This window comes from Aphelocoma coerulescens, chromosome 1 (genome assembly GCF_041296385.1).
Source record: "Aphelocoma coerulescens isolate FSJ_1873_10779 chromosome 1, UR_Acoe_1.0, whole genome shotgun sequence".
Lineage (NCBI taxonomy): Eukaryota > Metazoa > Chordata > Aves > Passeriformes > Corvidae > Aphelocoma > Aphelocoma coerulescens.
In genome coordinates this window covers 19401774-19423158 of record NC_091013.1, presented here as the reverse complement: position 1 = coordinate 19423158, position 21385 = coordinate 19401774, and positions in this window count along the sequence as shown.

The following is a 21385-nucleotide window of genomic DNA, read 5'->3' as shown; positions in this document are numbered from 1 at the left end:
TATATTCAATTACAGTAATGTGCAACTTTGACATCCCCCTCTACTGTCACTCTTCATTTACTGCATTCATGGTTTTATACCTGATTTTTAAAAAAATTTTTAAGCTGCAGCAGTGGGAAACACTTGAAAAAACTTGAACCAGATTGCATAAGAGGAGCAGTTCTTACTAGTCTTAAAATGCGAAGAGACTTAACAGAGTGGGCCCCAAAATTCACTTGGAATGTAATGTTCAAGGGTTCTTGTGGCTAGGGAAGCTTAATAGTGTAGTCATACAGCCAGGTGTGAATCTGGAACTCTTTGGATGCCTTGACTGATCAGATACTGGATGGGATCCACATCCATCTGACATGATGAAAGATACACTTAACTGTTTGTCAATATTTAGTTGCTCTTTGTAGAGTTACTCATACCATGTTTTCTAATGTGATTCAGTTAAAAGGGCGTGGATTAGCTGGAGGAATAGGAAATCCTGACTGAAGCAGGTTACAGGAGCCTTCAGAGGAGCAGGTCTGCTAGCAGAGACAGTCTCCTTTAGCGGAGGAGCCAAGCTGAGGAAGCAGGTTAAGGGGCAGTGGTAATTTATACCAGCATACCTGTTTGTGCAAGTCACACATGCTCTGTTTCCAAGGGAGGCAGTTTTGTCTGTGTATTTCAGGAAATTATCCTAGTCTAATAGTCTAATTACAGTGCATACTTACACTGGTAAGTCTGTGCTGAAGGTGAGTCCTGCACTTAACCTTCAAGAATGTGCTCCCACAGTGAGGGTGGTGTCAGGTTTTGGATAGGACTGTTCTTGGGAAAAGGCAGAGGAGAACAATCGCAGCCTAGGTTTAGAAGCAGGTAATGCAGCTGATGGGTGAGAAGAGAGCTGCTGCCTGGATGCCCAAGGTGCTTGGGCTACTCTCATAGCACTTATTTCAGTACCTGCTCTGACTTTCGCACAGGAAGGTGCCTGAGGAACTTCACATGGTGCCACAGGACTATGAAGCTGACCTTATGTGAAGTGCTTTACCTAGACAGTAAAGATTACCAAAGAAGAATAAACAGAGTATAACTTTAATGCTCTTCTGGTTTTTTCCTTATTTTAAGCTTGGTTGTGTATCTAGCATCCTTCAGAACAAAAATAAGAACATCATACTGTTCTTTCAAGTGCACTATCTAGAATTGTCGTGTTGCCTTTCATTTTGCTATTGTGTTTTTTAAGCTCCTGTTTCAAAGCTCAGGCTTTCATGGGTGGTCCTTTTCCACTGAGATGATGAATGCAAATGTGACCAAGTGCTAATTTAGAATATGTTCCATGGCCCATTCTTAAAGCAAGCTTATGCACATGTTAGGGTTTCCCTTGGCACTTGGTGTGGGCTGACAGCGGCTGTGTCGTCACCCGCTACGTCAGGAATGTTTGATGGGAGCTTGTCAAACACTAGTGTAGGACAAGCTTGCTCTGGATTATGCTGAGAGAAGTGTCTGCAGTCGAGGAAGTAAAAAGCTGATTGGAAATAAAAAGCTGTTACTGCTTTTCTTGTTTATATCATCAAGAGTGTTTATATCATCAAAAGTGTTATCAACACTTTTGGGAAGAATGCCAGGGAGATTGTTATTGGAGTTAAAATGCATATGTGTATATTAAACCCTTCATTTTGTGAAAGTTACACATTTTTTCCACTGGCATCTTAAGCATGTCTTAAGATGCCAGTGGAGAAAAGCTTGTACTGGGGTGGAAATAAGCTGCTCAAGACAGGGGGAAGGGAGGAACATGTATTATCCTTAGCCAAGTCTCAAGTCAAGCCTTTATTGTGGTAGTTGGCTGTAGCAAAGCACAATGCTGACAGCTCTTGGACAGAGAGCCTTGTCTTAACTTTGGGCTGGAGCATATCTGATGACTTTTAACTTCTTGACCAATAGCAGCAGCAGAAAGCAAGATTGCACTTCAGAGCACACGAAGGCTAGTCTAAATTCAAGGATAAAATGCCAAGCAGCCACAGCACAAGTATGCTTTGGCTAAATGTGTTACATTTTTGTCCTGTGTACTGTAGAATCTTTGTGATGGCACTTAATTACATTAACAAGTCAAAAACCTGTTTAGTTTTTTACGTTAATACATTTCAGTGTCACGAGGTTCCCAGGAGCAACAGTTCTAAATGGTGTGTTACATTTGTTGTGCATTGGACCATAATTGGTATGACCTTGATGTGTTTACATAGTCAACTTTTTCACTTGCTTATGAAACAATTTGGAGGGATTTTCAGCTTTTTGTATAGCTGTGTGCATTTTCTGTATGAAATTGCTGAATACAGGTGCTACACTGCTATAGTCGGAGGTAGAAACACTACAGTATTTCTGTCTAAATTTTTGGTGGTTTTTTCTTCAGTGACAACACCCCCTCCCCCCCAACTCCTAAACCAAAGTTTGGAATACATGTGGCTTCAGGAAAATGTTATCAGCAATGACTGAGTGGCAGATGTAGATGCTTACTAAGATCTAACTCAGTGCATCCTCCCTATTGCATGCATTATGTATTTTCCCCATCTAACTCATAGAGCAGATGACTTTTTTGCATTAAGGCTAAAGATTATAGCAAGCTGAATAAAATCAGTGAAGTATAAACTTGTGCTCAAAGATGAAAAGAAGTCTGTCTAAAAAAAAAGAATGAGGGGGAAAATGAAGTGCACATTGTTCCTGCTGTCTGTCAGTTGGGAGTCGTCGCTTATATCATGTGAGCTGGGCAACAGCATGAAGAGAATTAACAAATCTCAGATGCATATTGATAAATCACACCACTAATACAGACCTTTAAAAATGCATTCCATGGAACAGAGTAATTTCTGTGCCATTTTGTTGCTAGAAAGGGTGGGAAGTTTTGATTAAAAATAATTAAAAATAAGTTACTTTCTCTCTTAACCAATACAAGATACTGGATCTAATTCTGGGGAAAGCAGCCCAGGTATTAAAGCATTGAATCATACAAATACATTCTTGGGGATATTTCAGTGTGATGCCAGAAAACAAAGTGTGTTTATATAGCAAGAAATGTAGAGATAAATGTGTTTAGTTCCTGGCAAAATGAACAACACCACTTCCATTACAGCAGTAGTGTGCAGGTTGGACTTCTAACAGATAATGTCAAGTAGTTGTGCAATTTATTAAACATTTTTTAGTCTTTAGTTACAAGCTATTAATAATTACTAATCTGATAATTAAGTTAATGATCTTTAAAATCCTTGAAACAAAAATATCTCCCAAGTATTTTCTATCTTTACTCCCTTCTTTCCTTGCTTACAGTTTTTCTATTAGTCTAGAAAGTTGCAAAAAACATGCTTATGAGGTTCACAGGGAGAAGAATGGTTCTGAGTCAGACTAAGCAAGTCTGAGCACATAGTTTTCTTAACCATTTATATGTTTCTGATTCATTCTGAGATACAATCATCACATCTGTAAAACATATAACTAGGTTTTTATTTGTAGGCTTGAAAGTAGAGCCAAAATGAGAGGTAAATTGAATGGTGTGAATATCTAGGTGAGTTAATGGATAATTTAAATATGCCTGAAATTAGTTCTATGGTATATATTTATATGGTGGGAGTCTTTTTGCTTTATATGTGGCTTTCTGATTCTGGTTACTCGATGCCAAGCATTATAAATGAGGGCCTTTCACTAAAGTGTAAAATTGATTAAATGTTAACATGAGTGATCAAACCATCAAAATTTGCCCTAAATTTTAATTCAAACATAGAAGTGCTACCATCCCATGTTACAAGCAAAGAAATATTCTGCCCTTCTTTCTGCAGAAGTTTCTTAGAAATGGAGTATATGACAAATCTGCTGCCATGTGGCTGGCCTGGTGAAGGTGTCATTCTCAGCATCAGGATTAAGGTAACCTGCGGCTCTCCACAAAATGCCTCCAGCCCACACAGAAGGTGCTCGTGTTCTTCCATTGGTGGGCTGAGGCATTGGTAAGCACACAGTGAGAGAGTCCCTAGATGGAGCAGACCTTCACAAGTTGTCTCTTATGTTTGTATTTCAATGACAGCAGTACAGCAAATGCTTGCATAGCTGATACTTAGTAAGAGTTTTCATGGCTTACCTTCTGTTTTGTAGGCTGCTGAGTTAAGACATCTAAAGTGGTTCTGTTTAGGTTTCACATGCATGTTTGAGTAGGAGGTAGATTTTACTAATTGATTTTAATCAGATTAATGAGGAATTTATTTTCTGTTGCTGTGAGTGACTTCTGCAGTGATATAACTTTTGGCACCAGAGATTTGAACATTATTTTAAAAATTCATTTATTAAAAACAGGGTGAGTAGTAACTAATTGGACATTTCATAAAGATTTTGTTTACTGGCAGATGGATGGTATGACACATGTAATGTATATGCAGTATTGCCAACTCTAGGCATTAGAAATCATGAGTCAGACCCTTAAAAGTCTTGAAAGTGGTTAAGAAAATGTGACAATTAACTTCTGTTCTTTGGGCCCCTAAGGTAACATGAGTCAAGCTTGCGACAAGGCTTGCTTGAGACTTTAGGAAGAAAAACTGAGGGTTTTGACTAATCATGTCTTTTAGTGTTGGAGCTTGAGAAAACAAAAACAAAAAAAAACCCACAAAGCCTTGCAAGATTTGCAATAAAAGGATGATTTGGCAGTGCTCTAATAGAGCAGGATGTCATTAATCTGAAAATAATTATAGACTGAATTTATTTGTGAACATCTGTGCGAACATAACACAAGCCTTGGATAGTGAGGTTTTCCAAGAAGGACAGTTATATCTGCTAATCTACAAAACAGGCTGCCTTTGCCAAAGGCATAAACCTAAATCTGTAGATTCAATTTTTTAATTGTTTGGAATGACTATTAATAAAATGAGAGAGATAAATTGTTTGCCATAGTAACAGAATTACCCTGTGCATGATGATGAAATTGATGAAATCATGCATCAAAAGAAAATAAGAAGCAAGTGAGAACTCTGCTGTTTCTATATGGTATGTGCGAACTTCATGTATTGTTTATGTTGTTAGACCCACTCATTGAATTATTTATCTCTCTTGTTGTGACAAGATAACAAGTTGTTGCTGTTACCTTAGGCCCAGCTCTGTCAAGGGTAGTAGGTATCTAAAGAAAAATCTAGGCTGAGATCAGATAAGCTGAAGGGAGCAATCCACAAATCCTTTCTTTTTCTAAATCTAGCACAGCGATCTGTATGGCTGTAGTTGCCTAAGTTTTTTCCAGTAAAGTTATTTAGATAAAGAAAAACTGAGCTTTTTGCACTATTGGAAGGCTTGCAAGGCCATGTGGGATGCACAGAGTGAGCACCAGTTTTGCACTTGCATCTGATGGAGGACACGTGCCCCTTGCCAATGGCGGTGCAACCCATGTTACAGCAAGGGCAGCTGCTGTGGCAGGAGGAGCAGGCTGAAAATGCTGTGGCAAATCCTTTAGATACACTGGTTTAAAGGTTGATTAGACAATGGGAGATCTGGGTTTGGTACCAAGTCCCTCTCAGAAGTTTTGCTATGCTCTCTACAGACCCTGTTGCGTGAGGCCTCCTTTGAGACTGCCCCTAACAACGTCTCACTGCACAGAAAGGGCTGCGAGAGACACAGGAAGGAAGGATTTTCTTTCTCATTGAGCTAGAGAGTGTTATTTCCACTTGCTTGTTCTGATTTCCTCATACAGCTCTTGGATTCCTTTTTTTTTCTTAGCACACCTTGAGGACAACCTTGCCAGCAGCCTGCGAGGAGATACAGAAGTAATTTATCTGAGAAATACTAGGCCCAGGTTGTGAGCATTTGGAGTGGGCCAAAGTCCCACTACAAATCTGAAATTTTGGGGTTTTCTGGTAAAGAGCCAAGAAAAGCCCCCAAACCACCAATGCCCCAAACTTGTTTTTTTTTGGTTGCTGCTCAAGCATGTAGGGTATGCTGCAGCCCAACAAATAGGCTGGATCTGAGATACCCTTGTCTGAACAACTTCTGTAGTCCTTGGAAAGAAGTAGTACTTCTATGGTGTGGCTGATCTTGCCCTGAAGTGGGTGTGGAACACAGGCTGCTGAGCCACAACACCTCTCTCTGCTTAGAGAGAGAATCTAGAGTCAAGAGCTTGACACAGATGCATAGGTATACATTTACATGAGGGAGTCCCTCCCTGTACTATTAATTACACGCTTAAACTGATTTGGAGCATTCTAGAGCTTTTACTTCATGGTTTTGCTTTCTTTTATTTAGGGTATTTTTGTAAATATAAATCACTCTTGCTCCAAACCCAGGAGAGGTTGCCTGTTATTCTATCTAGTTATTATTGAAAGAGCATTCAGAAACTTGGGGCACAAGAGGAAAGATTGAAACTTGGAAAAAATAAATGCATCAAACACGTGAAGAAGACCTGTTAGTTGTGGAGGAAGAGAGCTGGCAAGTAACTGGTTAATGTGTGCACAATGTGCAGTTGAAAGCAGGCAAACAACAGGCACAGAGTAGGTAGGATCAAGACTATGGTTTTACCTGCCTCTCCTGCAACATTTAGCCCACGTGGGCTGGTGTCACACTGGCAAGTGCAGGCAGTCAGTGAAACCTGTGCTTTCTCAGATCCTGTAGCAGAGACCCTACACACAACACCCCATAGCAATTCTTGCTGTGACAGCTAGTGCTGCTTAGGGAGAAATAAACCCCAGTTCAAACATCCTTCTTGTGGTAGGACTGCATTCTTCAGTCCCATACCAATCACAGTTTTTAATTGCTAACATCAGTCATTGCTTTTCTGCTCAGGAGCCTGTGACGCAAAACCAGTAGAGGGTGCAAACTGGGTTCGGTTGTGCCACTCGTCTCACCTGGCCTGTTGCGTCAGTGTGAGAGCCGTGCTTTTTGTACTTCATGGATTGAAGCCACATGTGGGGATTGAAGTAGTCAATGGCACCTTAGGCATGGGTAGCATCTCACAGACCGCCTTCTTGTGAGGCTGCCCTTGCCTGCCTCCACTTGGCTTGGAAGGCAGTTGCCTCTAGGTTGGTAGCTAGAAGAGACTTACTGTAGAGCAGTGTTTAGATTTAGGAGAATAGCTGGTGAATGAGGTGGGGATGTGGTCCATATGGTGCTGTGAAAGGGGCTGAGTACGGGTAAGCTGTGGGCCATCATGTGGATTTAACAACTGGATGCAGCACGGGATTTTATGTGGTTTTCCTTAGGATTGACAGTAGATTGGTATTTAGGCTATTTATGAAGGTCTGATGAAGAGACTGCAGGACACTGAAAGGAGTTCTTTCTGAATATACGTTTTTCTAAATACTTCATTTCTGTCCTTAAGCTTGAGGCCATGCAAATTCTACTCTTTGACACTGTGTTTGTCATTTGCACAGACATTTGGGTGAAAAACAGCACTACATTTTGAAGCAGTGTTTTGATTCTTCCCATTATACTCTCTTTTTTTTAATATGTAAACAATTTTGAAGTTAATTTATCCTTAGGCTGTGTTAAAAAAAAAAAAAAAGATGCAGCAACACATATTTGGGATCAGTTGAACCCTAACTTAGCTGGTCAAGTGCTTGGTTACTTTAAGAAATAGACTTGTGAGTAGAAATCAGAGCTCACAAATCTCCAAACCCCAATTCTGCTTCCTTAAGTCCATATGGGTCACCTGTGTACTGAGCATAGATGGAAGGAAATGGTAAGAAATTGGGCTTCCTGCATTGAAGAGGTTTGATGGAGACTTGCTTGTCCAGAGTAGAGCACTTGATGCCTTGGCAAACAAGTGCTGAGGGTTTCATTGTAGGGATGAAGATGGAAGTCAGTGTTATGGACCAAGAAGGCAGAAATACAGGGGAACTGCTCAGAAATAGGATGAACAAGTGGAGTTTGTGGATATGTAGTACATGCTTTCCAAACTTGATGGATTTAGGCTTCTCTCTCACTACAGATGAAATAATGAAAAATTCATAAGGACAAGAAACTCATTTTCTGGGACAGTAGAGGTACAATTAGATTACTATTCAGAAGATTGTAGTTCCCACCTGGGATTTGAACTCTGGATTAGAAGATTAAAACTGGATCACCATATGCTGCTCAATCTCTGTGTGTAATTTGGTAGTTGTTCTTCTAAATAATTAATTAGATAATGCTCCCTGTCAAGTAATCAGTTTGGGGTTCGCTCGAGGAGAAGTAATATAAAGTCCATCAAACCAGAGAGGATTTTATTAGGACAACTATGATTAAAGTTTCAAACTCTAAGTGAGGACTTCTTAATTATGCTGTTCCACTGTGGAGGGAGAAACATAGTGTATTGAAAGATTACAGAAGTCACCTCCATTTTCTTTGATTTCATCTCAGAGCAGAACAAGAAGAAAATTCACATCTTCCTCTTAGAAAAGTGAGTTTGACAAGCCTTGTGGAGTTATGAGTGGCAGACCTAAAAGCACAAAAGGCAGATCAGTCAAAATATTTAAAAAAAAAAATTCTCTCTCCTAGTTTTGATGACACCATTTCCTTGAATGCAGAGTTGTGTTAGGTATTTTTCCAGTCATCTTGTAACATTTATTGTGCTGTAGCTGAAATGATATAGAGCAAAGTGAAGTCAGCACCTTTGCCTTTGATAAATAACTTGAAAATTTTAAGTACAGGTGGCTGTAAGGACAGGGAGATGCACATGCTTGCCATTCCTGAATACTGGGATTAGCAGCGGTCATCCACTTGCCAGAGTGGAGTGTTTTCTGTGCTGTCATCTCATGGTGATGCTGAACAAGGCACAAGGTAATGTGAACAGCAAGGAAGGGTCTCGTTTATTTGGCTATCAAACATTTTCTATGCTCCCTGCTTCCTGGTTGAAACCGTGATTTTTAGGCAGTGTTATTCTAGAGGAGAAAGATGTATGTGACCAGCATTAGACTCCTTTTTATGGTGTTTAATTAATTAATGCTTACTGTTTGTCTGAATTATTAAAGAATTTAGTTTGCATTTTTTTCTAGAAGAACAGGAAGTTGCCCCTCGTTTTTGAAGTTTTATACCAAGAAAGCATTTATAAGGAAACATAAATATTGAGCTAGTTCTCTTTCCATCCTGCCTGGAGGAAGAAGAGATAAGGTATAGGAATTCCAGGTCCTCTTCTGATAGTAAAATTCTGTATCTTCAAACATGCAAGAGTAAGCAGCTGTCATTATGATGAGTCAAAAGTAAATATTTATTATGCTGTGGATAAGTCCTATAAATCTAAACTTCCATGCAGTACGTATAGAAGTATGCTATATATAGAAGTGTATATACTGTCTTTACAGAACAGCAAACACAGAACTCTTCATTATGTAAGCACTCATATATAACCTGATATGCCGCAGGCCACATGGGCTGAAGAGAAGCCCAACAAACTTGGTTCCTTTCTTTGATTCATTTGTACTGTTACTAGGTGAAGGAGAAAACGTTCTGCAAAGATCTGAGACTTTCAGTAAAGGAAATCCAATAAAAAAAAAATTCTTAAAAAACCCCACAGTAATAATTGCAGTTTTAATAAAAAAATAACTGAAAAATCAGAAACCAAAGCAGCTATGAGGGGTAAAGTAGCAAAGTGGAGCTCAGTGCAGATTGGTGTTGAGCCTAATACTCACTTCTCTATAAATGACCTAAAATAATAAGAAAACTTACATATCAGTCAAATTCACAGATGGTATCAAGAGGCTTCAAAGAAAGCAGAGGCAACAGATAAACCACCAAATAAACTAGAAAGTTTAGAGAAAAAAGGATCATTCAAGGACAAGATGCAACTTTGATATATGTAAGACTCTTTTGTGGATTAAGAGAAAGCTAAAAAATGCGAATGTGTTCAAGAAGAACATGGACTCTGATTTCATCAGGAGCCAGGGACAGTTTTATGTAACTGCACCTCACATCCTGTAACCAGGGGCAGTTAGTTTAAATTCTATTTCAACAGCAGTTTTTGGTCTTACAAGCTCTGTGCCTAGGGTCTGCAGAGAGGCTTCAGGATTTTGTTTTCAGATGCTACTGGATAAGCGAGCAAAACTTTTTGAATCTGTTGTTCCCAGTTTTGTCCGTTTTAAGACTTGTGTTTTAAAAGGATGAGGTTAGGCTGGAGATATGTTTTGACATATGTGGTGGGAGACTCGCCCTTTACCAAAAGCTTAAACAAAATCAATATGCCAGTGAAACTTGTTGACTTTGCATCCATGTTTGATGTGGTGGGTCTGTGTGTGGCTAAATGTATCTTTGTCCACCTGTGTCTGGTGTTTGCTTCCATATGCACAACATAACCTCCTTGTTTTGATTTGGCACACATAGGGCTGGTTGGAAAAACTGTCATATTTAGCACAGGGCTGTAAAACTGTGTGAGTTTGTTATCCTTGGATAAAGGGCAAGCAAATAATATTCTGCCAGATGAGCAGGTAGTCAAGAAACAGATGACCAAACTGATTTCTGGGTAGCAAAGGACATTGCCTGAAAAAAGGCACGAGTACTTATAAAAGGAAAAAGATTATTTTACAAGCAGCCTTTCTCTGATTATCAGAGAAAGGCTGCTTGTAACTTGCCTGCAGGGACAGGAAGAGGTGAGACTTAAGCAAAACCCTGGAGTCTCTGCGACCACCAAACATATCCAAAAAAGTGGTGGAAAACCTGAGGCAGTGGTTCAGATGTTGCTATTTTTTTATTTGTATAACTTTGTTTCATGAACTGGCTGAATAATGTAATTTTTTTCTTTTTAGACAAAAGTTGGCAAAATTTTATGTGCTTTTATTTTTGTGAATCCCTGAAAAACAAAACAATAAACCAATATTTCTGCAAAGGTAGTTGTATGAATCAGAAACTTGGGAAGCATTTTAGAGGAAATCTGGAGGAAATCAGGCTGTGAAATGAACCTTCTCATGGTCTGAGATTATTGCCATCCTCCCAGGTAAGGGTGTGCACATTACTGTGTTACAATGTTTAAGGCTGTGGGCAGCTACTGCAGTGGCCATGTGAAGTTGGATAGCTATTTAGGAAATAAATAGGGTTCTTCTTATTATTAGTTGTAGTAGTATTACTATAATTATTCATTATTATTATAGTTTAATGTAGTTTGACAAATAGTCAAAGCACTGTTGTTGCAGGAATGAATACACCTTTGCATTTTATATGGTTATCTGAAGGGCTGGTGGAGGGGAAGGCAAGTCTGGTAGCTCAGTCTGAAGAGTCTGTGGCTCAGGTCTGCCATTATTATCCCAAATTCATACAAGTTTGAGGACCCCTGACTGGGACTGAGTAATTTCACATATTAAACCCTAAATTTTGATTCTTACTTGCCATTCCTTAAGCTAGTTCTTTAGATGTACGTTTTTCATACTTCTGTTCACCAAGTATTACATATTTTGTTTCTGTGCACACAAATAGCTGTTAGAGCAGTGGTTAGAAACCAAGCCTCTATACTTCTGAACAAGTTTCCCAGTCACTGGTTAAAAAATGGGCAGCTTTTCTCTAGTCCACTGATTCTTTAATCACTTGTTGCCCAGCAATATGACTGCAACAGAAAGGGAGAGGAACATCCTGATCATAAAACCTGCAGCAGGGTGGTTGGGATAGCAAGTGAGACCTGTACACAGTAACTTGGCTAAAATGGAAGCCTCCTGCTTCCCTGTCACACAGGCAATGACTTTTCTCTGTATTATGCAGGGCTGCGTGCAATGTACAGCTGCAGGGCAGGAGAGGACTCCAGGCTAGAAGTTCCAACCTGATGCTAATCACAAAATCCTCAAGGTTAGAAAAGACCTTTAAGATCGAGTCAAGCTGTAAGCCTAGCACTGCCAAGTCCACCATAAGCCCTGTCCCTAAGTGCCACATCTACATGTTTCTTTAAAATATCTTCAGGGATGGTGACTCAACCACTTCCCTGAGCAGACTGTTCTGGGTCTTGACAAACCTTTCAGTGAAGCAATCTTTCCTAATATCCAATCTAAACGTCCCCTGGCATGACTTGAAGCTAATGTAACTGTGACTCAGGTGTGGCCACAGGAGTGCTGGGCTCTTAGGCAGGTACCTCTCTGCGGTGTCTCTCAGCGAGCCCTGGAGCCTCCTTGCTCCCAGCTCTGCCTGTTACAAACCTGGTGGAGGTGGCACGCAGCAGCAGGCACCAGGAAGGCAGACACTGCAATGGCTGCTGCTGCAAAATCTGAATGCCTTAATACAATCTAACCCTTGGATCTCTGACTTACAGTGCAGATAATAGTGTAGAAGGGGTGCTAGAAACCAGCAAGTTACTCAGGCAATGCAGTAGCAGAAGGAAGGTGAGGGTAGCAGACCTCTCTACAATTGCATTTTGCTTGCTTTTCGTTCTTCACAGCAATGGAACATCAGTACAGTGGGACAGAAATTTTCCCCATTTCCAGGATGCCACTTATTCCAATGCAAATTTTTGTCATTTTCCTCCCCAAAACCCTTCTCATGTTCCATGTCTTCTGAGTGTTCTGTGGGCTGTGCAGCTTTGCCTGTGGAATGTCCATGCTTGCCTCCCTCGTGATAGTGGGGAAAGAACATAGGCTGCAGAGGAGCCACAGGGGAGTGGGGCTGCTAGGATGGATGTGGCCCGACAAACCTTGTTCTCAGTCAGCACCCTGCATTTTTGAGGCAGAGGTTATGAATATTGACCTTCTGTGTGTTTTCTGGAAATGGCTGCTGCAAGACTCCCAGTTCTTCGCAGTGTTAGCAGGCCACAAGCATAGGCTTGGTGTACTCTTGCTTCTGCACAGCATGAAGCTCGAGCTCCTGCAGGATGAACCTCATTTCTGCAAACCTCTATAAACCTTTCGTTGTACATTTTGAAATGTACTTAATTCTGTAATAACTGTAATTCTATAACTCTGTTCCATGGAATGTTGTAGAAGGAGTTTGACCACTGGCTAGCTTTTGAAGTACAGATTTACAATATAATGGCTGAACTGTTATTGAAATTATAGTTTCATCTTTAGTGATAAAGAACCTCTGGACCTGCCAGCCTATATGATTTCATGTGCTTGTTTGGCCTACAGTTGTTAATAGATTTCAAAATCACCATTTTGATAAAATGTCTCAAGGAAGATTTTTTTATTGCAGATTAATTTTTCATATTTTGTTTTTCTCTGGTGATTATAGCAAGTCTAACTGGTTTCAATTTAATTAAAGTATCTTAACTTGGCAGGACAACATAATCATAACATAGGAGTTTTCAAATGTGAAAAAAAATGCAAATGCTTATTGTGAAAAAGAAAAATCTTATTTATTTCAAATTAAATGACAGGCATTTCTCATATATTTAACCTAAGTTTTAAATCATTAACTAGGGACCAACTGTATTGCATAATTAAACAAATCTGAGAAGGTTCCAATTATTTTACTGGAACTTGAAATGTGTTTCATGCTTTCTAAAATGTTTCCTCAATATATTGGCTTCTTCCTATAAAATAGCAGCTGGGAGTAGAGAGCAGTGAACCCATATTAAATCTGAGTTGATCTATATTCTTCAGAGACGTACTACATTATTTTTAAATGATGTATTCATGGCAACATAATCTCACCAGAACTACTGGATCGTGTTGTTCTAAGGCTTTCTGTGTTTTATGAAGTCACTGCCTCTCAGTCTAAGTGCATCACTCTTTTAATTGATCTCCATATAAAAGCTGTCTATATTTTTAGAGTTACAGGCGTAAGCACCCTGACGTAAAAGCATACTCCTCTTGTTTCAGAAAAATTACCTCCTTTTCTGAATATTTTGCCAGAACCTCTTGCAAAGAGTGAACATGGAGTCAGCAGAAACTCCATCAAATGATGTGTCTTTGCCCTCTCAGTGGGTGATGTGCTTGGGAGTGAAAGATTTTCAAAAGCTTTCATGCTGTGTCAGTGTCTGAAAGCTCAGATTCACAAAAGCATTTCTCATTGGTCTAGAAATCTCAGACAACCTCTGCTAGGTGATCTCCAGCCCTGCTGAAACATACTGCACATAAGGCAGTTAGATATTTCTGGTTCTGAACTTTAAAGATGAGGTCTCCAAGAAGTATCAGATAATGAAAGAGAAGTAATTTCATCTTTGGAAATGAAGAGGTTTTTGGGGTTTTTTTCAAAGTTCAAGTGTTTTCAAGCTTTGAGTATCGAGTGCTGTATTTTATATATCTCTATTTATATCACACTTCTTTATTGTGCATGTGACCATGCACTGGAACAGGTTGCCCAGAGAGGTTGTGGAATCTCCCCCAATGGAGATGTTCCAGAACTGTCTGAAAACAATTCTGTGCTCTGGGATGATCCTGCTTGAGCGGGGAGATTGAACCTGATGACCCAGTGTGGTCCCTTCTAACCTGACCGATTCTGTGATTTGTGACTTACAATGCTTGCTTAGTGTCATAAATATATTGAGCAACTCAGCTGAGCAAGGCAGAGCCACCACAGAAAGGTTCTTAAAATAATGACCTAAAAACAATTTTATGTGCTGGATATTCTGGGGGCTTCTTTGGTTAGTTTGACATAAGACAAGTTCAAAGCTTACAAAGAATACATGGTCAAACTTCAGCAGAAATTTAAATGTATTGGAAATCTCTGTGCTTCTTCAGTGACACTCCAGCTGGGACACTGCAGCTGCACACAAATATCAAATATCTTCTTAGAGCAAGTTGTGGAAAATTGGCCAGAGAAACCAGTAGACTGGCACTGGTAGGCTTGATCTTTAACTTATTGCTTTTCAAAATACTGCTGAATCTAGAGGGCCATCAGAAAGGTTCATCATTGCTGAATTATCATCTTCACAATAAATGTTTATTTCATTCCAGAGAATGCTGTGGCAAAAAATTGTCACAATGACAGTTACAGAGTTCTACTTTCCAATAATAATATTAAATGCAGAACACAAAGAGAAACTCAACAAGTCATACCTGAAAGTGCTTTTCCAGCACAAGACATTCAAGACAAGAAAATACTGATTTGAAGAATGGGAATTAATTGACCTGTTCTGTAAAAAGGCCTTGGAAAACATGAAAACTAAAAGAGAGAGCAGCTATTCATTGCCTTCTGTGCCTTTTCTTAAAAAGATACTTGGGGCGCCCTTCCTCCCACTGCAGTAGTGCTTGGTGCTATACAAATACAGGTTTATTGGGTTTTGTTTTGGGTGTGGTGTGGTTTTGGGGTTTTTTTTGTTTATTTGTTTATTTGTTTATTTGTTGGTGTTTTTTTGGTAATGTACTGCATAGAGATGCCTAAGCAATACTCCTGTCTTGAGATATCTGGGCTTATACATTTGCATGCCTGGAGTATTGTCTTGGCATCCTCGCCTTTATGCAAAGTGAAGTGAAGCATTGGCTCAAATTTAACTTAGCTGCAAGAAAGGCAGTTTTATTTGTAAGTGAAATTAAGTTAATATATGCACTCTGACATGTCTCAAGGCAAGTGAAATTCTTTGTTTTAGACATATTTACATAATTTCCTATGCCTTTTGCATCTTGTTGTCATTCCACCTTATATTTCTACATTTCCTGTATCTCAGAGAACACACAGCTGGAAAATAGAAGCTGAAAAGCTTTAAAGAAGAGCTTTAAAAATATTTTTATTTGCATTATGGAAAATGACTCATTAATTACAGCTGGAAGTATGAAATGTGAAAGGCTGCCAGCAGAGTCAGCTCAGGTTTGTGACAATGATCATTTTATGACTTGCATCATGTCGGTCTCCCAGCAGATTCCCTCCTGCTCGCGGAATAAGTGAATAGTGAGTAAGTGACTTCTTACAGTTTCCACGTAGCTTGGAGCACAGTGCTGCGTACTAAAATTATGTTTAGTTTCCATATTCTTGGATCTAGTTTTAGCTTGCCTGCCTGGCCTCAAAACTGCAAGATGAGTGACCCCACACTCCTAGTGCTTCTTGTCTATTTGAGGTTGATATGGCTGAAGCAGGTTGACATTACAGCTCCCATCTATCCCATTGTAGGTACCATCTTCACAAGTCTTGTATAAGCGGATTGAGGGAACAAGAGGTTTGGAAAGGTAAAGTTCCCACTAATGCTGACAACATTCCCACCACTCTTAATGTAGGCAGGGACCTGTTAGAATGGGAGAGAAACCAACCCTATTTGTGAGCAAGGGCTAAGTGGCAGGATGGAGTCATCAAAATGAGAGGGTAAGACAGACCCCAAATCCCTGAAGATCAAGTGGAAACGTATTCTGGGCTTGGGAAGATATTGAATATTGAGGGCCAAAAAAGTAGTAGAGGAAAAAATTAATGATGTTTCATCTAGTAGAAATAAATAATTGCATCAATAAAAGACAAATCTTTTATTCCAGTCCATACAGGTTATCAGTAACAACATGTTCTTTTATTTTTACTGCTATTATTTAATAAATTTTAAGTAGGAGTAGCTACAGATAGAGCAGTTGTTCCTTCCATGGCTGCATTTTGTTATTTTCATCTTCTTTAGTTAAAAATATGAAATGTGAGTTGAACTGACACTATAATACATTGCTACATCATGCTAGTAATTCCATCATAGCAGGGCTGGGACCTGCAGAGTGCGCAGAACTGTAAAGTCTCGATTTAGATTAATGAATTACTTATGTGCAACAATGCTTGCAACAATAATGTTATCTGAGAACGACAGCTAATGCATATGGTACAATTTTTATGAAATGTATGAATCATCTGTCTTTTGGGGAACTCATTGTAAATTCCTTCTCCTGATTCTGTGTTAATGTAGCAACATAATTTCTGTTTCTCATGCATTTTTCTCAATGGAAAAACAGTAGCAAACACCAGCATTTATTAATCACAGCCTTCAGAATTCAACACATGCTACAAAAGCATACAAATAGGCTGGGAGCATGCAGAGTTATGGAGGAAAGAACAGCGTGTTCCTCAAAATTTTCAAGCACCCATTTGGAGGGATGCTGAGAAGGAGATCTGCCATGGAGGTTGGCACCAGCCCATGTGCCAAGGCTTGCTGTGGATTATTCTGGACCAATGGCTTCCCCAGCAGTAGATGCTATTGAGATTTCTCACACAGCTTTCATGCTCCATCCTTTGGAAAGATCCTTGGAACATATTCTGGCTATCAGGGAGTGAAATTTTGAGGTGGGATGCTTGCCTGGTGTTTAACAATCTGGGCAGAAGGGATACCTTCAGATTGCTACAGTTCAACTAGCAATTGATTTTCTCTGGAGACAGGATTAGGGTTGCCAAGACAGTTTCTTGGCCCAGTTAGTATTTACGCTGTGGGCTCCCCCTGGAAAACCATGCAGGTATATCTGGGGATGTCTTCAGCTGGCACAGGTTGCCACGTGGGTTGACCGTATTGTTTATGCCTGCAAATTGATCATATAGTCAGTTCCAGATGAAAACCTTATTGAAAAACTATGATTACTTGTTTTCCAGGAAAACTGTAAAAACTATGAATAACCACTGTTACATTTTCTTTTTCTGAAGGATATTTACTAACATTTTGCCTAGATTGAGCAAGGAAAACCTACTCCTTTAAATTTCCTATTCCACATTTACTAAGGTAATGGTTACCAAAGTAGAACAAGAGTGGCGTAATCCAGGAGTGCTTGGCACTGCAAAACCACAAGAGGGTTGAAAATCTCAGCAACCTTTTCCCATTTAAAAAATAACATACATTTAAAATTAAATGGAACATATTGTAACAAAGAGTAAGTGTAGGTAGAAAAGAATTGATAGTGCTTACTGTGGTGTAACATTTTCTAGGTTGAACTGATTCAGATTTCAGAAAACTCTGAATGTAATTTGAGCATTTATATTGTGAACTGAAAAGCCTATGAAGTCAGGGCAGTCCTTTTGTTGTCCCAGTGGTCTGTGAATTAGGGACTCACTGGAGATCTGGATTAGCCTGGCTGCATGCAGAAAACATTCTTGCATGTTCAAATCCCATTTCACCTTTCTCATGTCTCATTCTTCCCTAAACTCCATTGCCTATTTAAGGATCATAATGACAAGAACCACGAATAAGCTGTGTTTTTCATGTTGTTTAATTTTTTATATGTGGAAAAGACAGGGGTGACTAAAAGGTTAGTGATTAAAGTCTCAGGTTGACTGAACCAAGTTTCTCTGTCCTCTAGTTAGGCTAATCAGAGAGAGTTCCTTTTTGTCTGGCACCTTTTTTTGCTTGACTTTAGTGATATCTCAAAGCATGCATTTGAGACAGTCTCTGCTGTGCCACTGCTTCATGAGAGCAGATTTAATTTTGCTTTGGAGAGGAGATTCAGTGTGCCTAACATTGGTGCTGAAATCGCTCATGCTGTCAAAGACTGGAAAATAATATCTTCCCTATGCCTTCTGCCACATACACAGGTGTAGAAACACATCCTGGGGCAAAATCCTGAGCATGCTAAATCCAGCAGGGCCATTAAGGTCAGGATGAAATAGCATATATATATCTACATCTCTCTCTCTCTCTCTCTCTCTATATATATATATATATATATCTCTAATGCAAGTAAGATTTATTGTAAGAAGAAAAAGTAAAAACACAGCTGGTAATTTGATGAATTTATATTTTGAATGAAGAATAAATAGTTATCACCAAAGTTATCAGGGTGATAAGCAGTGATCTGCTTATCACTTTGATATATTCGATTTCCTCAAACTGAATTTTTACTAGTTTTCTCATAAATAATACCTCTTTTTTAATAAAGATTTTTTCAAAGCTTCCAAGTGAAGTAAGATTCATTAGCGGTATCCAAGGATGTTGATTCTCACACTGGTCAGGACTTGGAATAGGTGGGTATGTTAACTCTAGAGCTGATTCCTGTCCCAACAACTGCCCCACAGCAAAAGATGATACTTATTCACTTTTTACTTCTTCCAAATGCCATACACACACACAATGAATCTGTACTGGTTTTGTTTGGGATGGAGATAATTTTCTTCCTATGAGCTGACATGGGTTATGTTTTGGATTTGTGTTGGTGAGAGAGGTGTTGGTAACACACCAACATCTCAGTTATTGCTGACCAGCACTTGCACAGAGCCAAGGCCACTTCTGCTCCTCACCACTCCCCTCCAGTGAGGAGGCTGGGGGTGCACAAGGAGTTGGGAGGAGACACAGCCAGGACAGCTGACCCCAACTGACCCAGAGGATATCCCACACCATATGGTGTCATGCTCAGCCTACAGGGATGGGGGAAGAAGGGAGTAAGTGATGTTTGGAGTGATGGTGTTTGTCTCACCAAGTCACTGTTACACGTGGTAGAGTGTGGCTTTCCTGGAAATTGCTGAACACCTGTCTGCCCATGGTAAGTGGTGAATTAATTCCTTATTTTCTTTGCTTTATATATTAAACTGTCTTTATCTCAACCTGTGAGGTTTTGTGCATTTACCCTTCTGATTCTTCTCCCCATGCTAGTGGTAGGGGACTGAGTGGCTGGCTGTGTGGGGTTATACCACCACAGAATCAGTTTCACACACTTTTTACAAGAATAGATGACATGAGGTTATTAGCTCAAGGTTGCAAAATGAGCCAGCAATGGGTGCATTGGGATCCATTGGGATCTCAGCTAATCTACTGAGCTATCACAGTCGTGATTCTTGGCCTGAATAGTTGGCAGAACTGTGTGACAGAACACAGCAGGAAAGGATACCATCAATTTAAAGGAAACATCAGATTCCATCAGTTGAATCTCTTCACAAAGAAAAACTGGTATCCCAGTGACTTATTAAAAATCAAATATTCAAGGTTGTTTATTAAAATGCAATTATGAAGTGTTGCCTTCTGTTCTATGCCTCCACACTGATAAGCAGGATATTTAGTAAATCAGCTGCTTTCAACAAAGAGCCACCTAATTAATACAAAACCTCTTTTGCAGCACTATAAAAGATTATCCAAAACAGCGAATGCATCTAGAGAACAACAGAACATAGCTGTTCATTGTAGCATTTAATTTACACAGTTGCAGTTGGCAATTATTTAGAAATTGTTGAAGTTTCAGAAATATCTATGGTATAGTATACTGAATATTGTGATTTTTTTTAAAAGTGTGTGATATAATTTGCAATGTGCTTTATGGAAGAATTCTTCATAGCAAAGCTAATGCCTTCTTCATAAGTATCTTTATAGACATTGCTAGACAAGGTTACAAAGGAAATTATGAAACAAGCATGATGACACTCAGATTGTCACAGTGGTAGCATCTGGTCTACATGTCCATTTGCTTTATCATGTAAGTTTTCAAATCTAAGGGCTATCTTTATGATTTTCCCTTTTGCAGTACCTAGCAGAGCAGGCTGTGGTCCAGAATACCTGCTTGGTGGAGTACAGCCCAGAGAATGAGCAAAAGGAAGTGTGCTCCTGGCTTGCATTTCTTGTATCCACCCTAAGACTGCTGTTGCCTGGCAGCTTTGCTCTAGGGTCAATTAAACTTCAGACATCTCTTCTGCTTCTGGAGATCTTAATATTGGGTGTTTTCAAAAGATACTGGTAATCAAGCTGGGACCCTGATCCTGCCAAGGGTGTGTCAAGAAGTAAGACAGTTTACCCCTTTGAGAGGGGAGAGAGACTTAGGAGATAGGTATGCCGTGTGACTGGTTAAATATAAAATAAAATGTCACATTTGGTTGTGCCAGAGGCACACTTATGCACTGACTTCAGTGCCACTACAGACATGAAGAGTCAGGTGCTGAGCACACGTTCAGTAGTGTCACATAGTCCAGGCCAAATCGGTCACCTAGAATAACAGGATGACTGCAGCAAAGCCAACCCTAGCCTGTAGTGAGGTCACTGAAGCTCAGGGTGAGTGTCAGTGAGGCAGAAAGCACTGTACAGCTGCAAGGCCTGCAGGCTTTCACACAGTGGGTGTGGATGGCAGCTCCCCACCAGTTTTACACAGCAACCCGCTGCAGGAAAGGGCAAAATGTGTATGGAGGGACCTTCTGCCTGACCAGGCTTCAGCCATGTATTGCTGCTGCAAGGCTGTTGCACATATGGCACAGGACTCAGGCAAAGGGCTCTCTCTGAACATCAAACACGAGGCTGCCTGGGCCAATGTCATGGGTTGTATGGGGACAAGCCTTCTCTGGACAAGCTCCAGGGTTTCCCTGGAGCCTGACTTGTAATTCATCTGGATAAATACAGGAACTTCACATACTGTGAATGTCCACCCTTCAGCTAAAGTTACTGTGGGAGACATTATTATTATTATTAGAATTAAAAGTAATCCTTTGTCTTTTATTACTTTTTATGGGCAGTGACTCTGTACAATGCCTGCATCTGAGTTAGTCATTTGGGGCACCATTGCAGCACCAGGAGATGAAGATATGTGTTAAAGTATGATTTGTCTTCAGCATAAATTGGTGATCCAGATAAATGCACACGATGTAGATGGTATTGGGCAACCAACTCAGATTCACAAATTTACATTGTAAAATCTGAAGTTAGATGAAAGGGAGGAAAGCAATTCTCCATGTG